This window comes from Engraulis encrasicolus, chromosome 18 (genome assembly GCF_034702125.1).
Source record: "Engraulis encrasicolus isolate BLACKSEA-1 chromosome 18, IST_EnEncr_1.0, whole genome shotgun sequence".
Taxonomy (NCBI): Eukaryota; Metazoa; Chordata; class Actinopteri; order Clupeiformes; family Engraulidae; genus Engraulis; species Engraulis encrasicolus.
In genome coordinates this window covers 24,360,462-24,368,379 of record NC_085874.1, presented here as the reverse complement: position 1 = coordinate 24,368,379, position 7,918 = coordinate 24,360,462, and positions in this window count along the sequence as shown.

The following is a 7,918-nucleotide window of genomic DNA, read 5'->3' as shown; positions in this document are numbered from 1 at the left end:
CAAACGCACAGGTGTTTCTCCATCAACACTACAGTCTCTTCTTCTAATTTTATATTCCAGGTGTCGATGGAGGCACTGCGGACATAAGCCACGAAATTATACAGCTAACAGACAGGTTTTACCATAACTATCACCGGCACATGCATGTGGTGTGAGTTTTCATTACTATAAGAGTGACATTTTAATTTCCTATGCTGCATTAACAGTGGTTGATGTAGGTGATACTTATGGTTAAGTGACTAGTGTGCAGCCCACCTGGTGTGTGTACCGTACATGGGAAATTTTCCAGCAGGAGTTCAGCAGAAGTTCCTTATTTTCCAACATGAAAATGCATGTGTAAATAAATCCACTGTCCATTTTTAGCTAAATCTGCAGCAGCTAGTGCTCTGAATATTGTCTTGCTGTTTTTGTCCTTTGCAAATAACCCTTTGTGTTGCTTCTTTTTATATGTATTGTTTGGGGGATCAGTGGGAGATGACAGGAAACGAGATAGGAGAGAGACGGGGAAGGACCTTGAAATGACCTATGAATCAAACCCAGGTCGCCCGTACAGCAGTCCAGTTCCCAACTGCCAGAGCCACGGACAGGTTTTGTATTGCTTCTCGACTGTGTGTCTCAAGTCAAGTCAAGTCAAGTCTGCTTTATTGTCAATTTACGTCATTTAAATTCTTTGTATGACCAGTGCATGTAAAGAAATTGACAATAAAGCCGACTTGACTTGAGACAGTCAAGAAGCAACACAAGGCCCGGCTGTGGCTGGTGTCTGATTTGATGTACAGTGTTTACCGCCCCGTCCATGTGCATGTCAGTTGCTACCGAAGATTATAGCTCTGTCTGGACAGTACGGTAAGAGGCGAATTGAAGCCATTACCATTTACTGCTGGCCTGTGATCGATGATGTCTGACCCTGCCTGTCCTGGGTACATCCCTCAGTGGTGGAAGAAACTCCCAGAGGCAGCAAGACTGCTCTTCTTCTTCAAGCAATTTTAAAGTCCTTAGTGGACATGTCATTATAATGAAGACATTTTAACTATACCTTGCGTGCCTTGGTGAAGATCTTTTCAAATACCTTTGGACAAACAATTACCAAGAGCACCCACGAGAACACATTTTTTTCAATCTTCCTAAAAGGAACTCAGCATGCCTCTGACTTGTGAAAAAAGCAAGTATAGACTCTTGTCTTTTGTGACTACATTATTTATACCGCACTAATGCCTGAGCTGACCCAGTCCCGGGGTAGAGTCTAAACACTCTATACCAGGCCTATTCAAATGGAGGCCCTGGGTCCAGATGCGGCCCTTGGATGGCAAGGCCCTCCCCTCCCCCCACAACACAAGGTCAGAACAAAATGAAAACAAATGTGTGTGCTATCTGTGGCCGTGCATAATTTGCAATCACTAACACTTCAGGTTGGGGAAATCTATGCATTCACATGAGGGTGAAATCTTATCTTAAGCATTCTGATAAATAGACCATTGTATGTCTACTTAGAAATAGAGAAGCGAATATCTGTTCTGCCTGGAAAGCTATCCGCTTGTTTCACACCCTAACCCCGGACACCATGCAGCTCGCAGTTTTGCAGATTCTATGTTCGCTTATTCCCTTTATTGAAGGGAATTTAAAAAACTGGTCCTCAGTGACTTTTAGTTGAATACCCCTCCTCTTTACACTATATATTAGGTCAGGATCGCTACAAAGTCTTTCCCTGTAGCCTCTTCGTGTAGATGGGCGAGTCAGCGGGCCTGTTTACTCATTGCTGAAAAGACTTAAGTACAAGTAGAAGAATTAATTCTTTACAGTACTTAGTACAGTACTTTTTGCTGTAGAGATTTAATAATAGGACACAGATGTTTCCAGAAAAAACATTACATAGCCTTAATTACATGCATTATATATTTATATTTACGGTCAGATATTCACAACAACCATCATGATAACCATCAAGTTATCATAAAGCAATGCTGAATTGTTAAGCGTGGGCTTGATGTATGGTAGATAAACTTGTCTTAGTGTATCAGTGGCAAATACCCAATGTGTCTCATTGTAATACATCAAATAATGATGAGTGATACAGTGCAGTTATATGTGCACTAATATGTGTTTTAAAAAAAATCTTTAACATACAGCTCACAGCCCTATTCTTCAGTTGTGTACTCTGCTAGGTTGAGCGAAGACACGTTGTTGTGTTTTTAAGTCAATGGTCCCATTGTAATAAATCAATTAATCATCCATGTTAATTGTACAGCGATACAGTACAGTTATACAGCACAAACATGTATTTAAAAAAAATCTTTAACATACAGCTCACAGGCCTATTCTTCAGTTGTGTATACTCTGCTAGCTTGAGCGAACACACGAGTGAGTGAAGCTTGTCGTGTTTTTATGTTAAGCCTATTTCCATCCCGCTGGCTGCCTCAGCGCAGTGTTTATACGGCCACATGAAGCAGTGATGATGCCAGTCAAGTGTGGATTTGCTGCTACTGGCCGAGCGAGGCAAAGCAAGGCATCCATGGCAACCTCCCGCTTAATTTAACGCAATCAGCCTCTTGTCTCCTCTCCAAAGCCACTCCATGTATAAAAAATGTTTTATTAATGCTCTTCACTGCACTCTCGTTCACCCTCCATTATGTAAGGACAGACTGAAGCGTTTGAACTATTTAGCCCTTTGCTCTGACGGGAGCGGCGGTAATACGCTCAGGGGGCTTTGCAAAGGTATGAAGACCTGCCTGGCCTCCTTTTTTTGTTTCATACATGAAAAAATTGCTGATGAACAGGGAATACTCGTAACTGTCTTTCTCACTCTCTCCACACACACACACACTCACGCACGCCCAGATACACAGGGCCGTTGACAGCTTTGACTGGGCCCAGGACAAAGACATGTGAAAGAGCCCCAAACCCAATACATACAATGTAATGAGGATCCAATTCTGGGCCCGGGACAAGTGACCCCTTTGTCCCCCCCCCACCCTGTCGGCTTCCCCGCGCACATACACACACACACACATACACACACACACACACACACACACACACACACACACACACACACAAACACACACACACATGTACAACACAGTGTCCCTTTAGACCATTTCATGCTGCTGTTCCTTGCTACACAAATGATGGTTGAGCCTATCCTTTTGTTACCATGGGGACCCCTGGCTGTATTGTCTTCTTTTTTCTTATGATACAGTATTCAATTCCAGCTCCGATCAGATTGACGGTGGAAATGAGCATTTAAAATGTCTCCCTTCAGCACTTTCTAACCACCTTCCCAATCCTTCCTTTCCTTTCTTCACAATGAGATGCCACCTTCCTTCCATTCTCTCTCTCTCTCTCTCTCTCTCTATCTCTCTCTCTCTCTCTCTCTCTCTCTCTCTCTCTCTCTCTCTCTCACTCACTCACTCACTCACTCACTCACTCACTCACTCACTCACTCACTCACTCACTCACGCACGCACACACACAGAAAGACAGAAAGGTTTTTCTTGTTCACACAGGACCAAGGAGATGATCAATTACCCAGGAACGTGTCCGCACCATCGGGCACATTCAAATTCGATTAATGGCCAGTGCTAATGCAGAAGGGGTTGGCAATAATAGAAAAGGGGGAAATTAGTGAGAGACCCATATTCCACATACAGAGAAACCCCCACTCCATACCCCCCACCGCTTCCAGACCACCTTTCTAACCTTCATTTTCCACCGGGTACTCTGTCTGTTTAGCTCATCAGTTTATTTTACCTCTTTCTTCATTTTTTTCTTTCTTTTCTTTTTTTTTTGATAGTCTCCTGCATAGTCCTTGTCTGAATATTTACCTCGCGGGGTTGGAAATTGATGTACTTCGTTCAAGCCTCTTCATTGTCTCAGGAAGTTGGCAATTTAAAGTCATCAAAAAATACGACTCCGCAATACCATAACATCCCCTCCAGAGAGAGTCTCCCTCTAATGGTGGGGCTTTACAGGAGGTGTGCTGCAAAACCCATCAGACGACAAACGAGGAGGCGAGGAGGTTGGAGTGAAGAAAAAAAAAAAAAATCAAATGCATCTGAACTCAGACACATCTACCGTAAATACATTGGGTTTGACCTCGCAGGTAATGGCTGACATCCATCAAGGCTCACATGCACACTTTGGTGCCAGAAGAGGATTAAAATGGTTAAGAGAGGGCAAAGACGATGAGCTCCTCTCATTACGCGGATGATGGCAAACAGGGCTGACGTGCCTCGCCATGGGAGAACTGCAGAACGGAGTGGGGGAAAATATGGGGGAAAAAACGGGAAGAAAAAAAGACAAAGAAGAAGAAGAAGACGAAAACGAAGAGTCTTGTAAGTAATCTGCCTCGGAGTATAGGCCTCCCGTAAGTGTAATGAAATCTTGTGATCTGCCTCCCCATTCTGAGAGAGGGATGGAGTTGCTGTAGAGGGGTCGTTGTTGTGCGATACAGTTACAATCCCGTCTGGGGGGGGGAAGAAACACAACACAGAGATGAAGAATTTTGATGAGGTCATGCGTTAGGAATTTCAGGTTATCTGCCCAGAGTCATCGCGGTGAATGCATGTGGCGCTCCTCTCAAACGACCGGGCTTGACAGTGCTGTCGGCACTATAATCATTCAGAACGAACCGTGTACAACAAGATCACCTTGAAGAGGGTGGGTGGGGAGTTTGGTATGCAAGAAGAAGTGTCTGACACTTGAATTTAAACACAAATCGGCTCCGTCACACAGTCGTTTCCAAACTCTGTATTGATGTGCCACTGGTGGACAGGGAAGCTGACAGACGGGGATAAAGGGGTCAGTTGTCCTGGGCCCAGGGAAAGAGGGGGCCCAAAATTGGGTCCTACTTACATTGGATGGGGGGCCCTTTCAAAAGCTGTCAGCGGCCCTGTCCAAAATCCAAAGCAGAACAAGAAACTCAGGGTGGGTATTTGTTGTTGCTGCACACAGGCGACAATCAAATAAATAAAACTGGCACACACACACACACACAAGTTGTTTGAAGTTTTCAAAAAAATCCACATCCCTCGTGTTTCACCCCGCCCCCCCCACCGTTGAATCTTAATAATGTTGCCAAGCCAGTGTGTTCTCTGCCACGTTAATTTTACATGAGCTACACATGCCATAACCTTAAATGTGTCATGATAACTATTGTTCTCATAACTATTTCATCTGTCTGTTTCCAAGGCCTCTGAATAATACACAACTCTCTGAGATCAAGGACGAGGCAGCAGCAGCAGCACTAATTATATTGTAATGAGAATGAATATTCAATCAAGCGTCGGTTGCATCATCATCACCCAAACTCTTTTAACCGTATTTTTGAGGGTAATTATTTGTAATTATAAGCATTCCCCTGAGGTATAAACAAAGAACTATGTGGGAAATCAGTAAATAAATCTCACTCTCAGTTGTATGATTAGCTACAGTTTTGCAGCAGACCAAATACAATTCAATAATTTATCTAGAGAAAAAAAAGGCAAAAGTTTTTCGAGCTGAACTTTTTAAACTAATCCTAATCGGAGATGCTTAACATTGTATTAAAATGCAATGGTTTTCAGTTAACAGTTTCGGGTCAGTCCTTCTGGCTTCGTCACTTACAACAGCACCACACCAAAATCTGACGCTGTTTGTCCTTTACTAAGCCTCATTGTGCTTGTCCTAAATTAAAACGGAACATATTACGCATACTGTAAAAGATGATAGACGAAAGACCTTATAGGTGGTCTTTCATCACCTACTGTAACTTGAATGCTGTTTCTCACTTGTAACTGATCAGGTGTCTTTTGAACAAAATGTCGTGTGTAATCGATACACGTGTTTCCAAGCTACAACATTTGACAGGGAGACAGAGACGCGAGGCAGAGACTGAGACTGAGCCTGACTGAGCGTGATATGTTTTACCTCACTGTAACAACATAGCTACATGTCATCGCGTTAGCAGTACAGAGGAAGCGTTTTGAGACAGGTCTCGGAGGGGTTTCCCTGGCCGCTTTGATCTCTTGTTAACTCACTTCCTGTTGCGAGCTGTGAGCAGCCTCCACAGACCAGGCTCACATTCAGGGGGCGGAGCTATAGGGGAGGCAAGCAGGGCATTTGCCCCAGGGCCCAGGGCCCTATTGTATTGGTGGTTGGGGGCCTATTGTGACCTTGGCAGGTTGTATGGGGGGGGGGGGGTGCATCAGTGTCTTGCCCTGGGGCCCTATGTGCAATTGTTCCGCCACTGCTCACATCCACACATCCATTCACCACGGTATCCATTCCCCCTGAGTGAAAGCAAAGGCCTACAATAACTGAAGCGAAGGGAGTACTCTGTGAGGCAACAACATTACATGAAATACATTTTTTTTAAATCTTTTAATACACTGTAGGGCTGGAGGGAGATGTGTTTTGTGTGTGAAACAACCCCCAAGCACTGTGTGGAGTTTACAGAGTGGTATGTTTGCATACTCACAAGTTTACTGTGTACTGTGTGTTACTTCTGTTTGTGTGTGTGTGTGTGTGTGTGTGTGTTTTGGTTTGCGATGCAAAAGCAGAATGACAGAATTCGTTAAAAGAATTCACTCATTCATTCATTCATTCATTCATTTAAGCAATAAGCCACGAGAGGCCGTGGGTTACGCTTGATTGATAACGACCAAGGGGAGTGGGGCACAACGCGAAGCGGAGTGCCGTAAATGCCGTAAATGCAGACATGCTGTAAACATGTCTGACTGTGAAGTACGTGACTTGAGATGGTGACTGCTGCATTCGTATGTCTGAGTGAAGAAAGAGTGTGGGGGGCGCTGTGGCGCAGCGCGCTAAGCCCCCCACAATTGGGCTTGCACGCCCATGGGGATCCCGGCTTGAGTCCGGTCGGGATTGTTTCCCGATCCCACCCCATGTCTCTGTCCCACTCGCTTCCTGTCACCATCTCAGACTGTCCTATCAAATAAAAGCCCCTAAAGATATTTTTTTTTAAAAGAAGAAGAAGAAGAAGAAAGAGTGCAAGTCTCCAAATGCCCTGCCTTTGTTTTGGAAACTCATTAATGAGGGGTGTAGACTCTCTATGCCTAAAACTAGACTGATAATGGCGAATGCGCCAAACACTAATTACTCTTCTACGCCAAATTACTTTCACATAATATGCGCTAATGAAATGGTATCATCCCTCAATTATATTCTTGATCTCATTGCCTGGTCCTTGGCAACACTGGAGGGATAGCGAGTTAAGATAGGCAATGGTAGAATGATGAATATCCTTTATTAACTTGAAATTATTATTTTTTCCTTTTTTTAATCTGTTTCTACAACCCAGATCCAGTCTTGCACTACTACGCTATAGCATCCCAAAGAGTTAAGTCACAAATTTCTCTAAAACATGATCATTTGCTTCGACTTGCTTGCTTTTGGATTCCAGCCAACTGGGCAAATGGTTGGTGCTATTGCAGGGGAAAAAAGAGAAAAAGCAGGAGGACAGGGGAAAAAACTGTGCTTGTACTAGCTTGACCTCCCCCACTCAAAAGCTCGTGAACATTTGGCCTCTGTGGTCGGTTGCTGCCAAGTTCTGCACTTCTGGGCTCGCTACTAGCTTGTCTGTTTTGTGCAAAAGGGCCCTTTTCTTTCTGCCTGTCAGTGCAGGCTGTGCCGATTATGGGGGAGCACTGAAACCCTAATGACTAACTGGCAATCTGTTCCTGTTTTAATGTAAAGCACTGGCTGGAGGCACACACGACAAAAAGCAACGCAAAGTGAAAGGCCCTTTACTTTTTGTAGACAGGTTGGCTACATTTCTGTTCACCATAGGTCATGTTGGTCCACAGTCAAATTTCAAGAGTTAACTCAACACTTACACCTCTTTTCCATTGCAGGTTTTCTGATAGGCCTACAGCTCGACACAGCACGACTCGGCCGCCACTTTTTGCTTTTCGAATAGGCA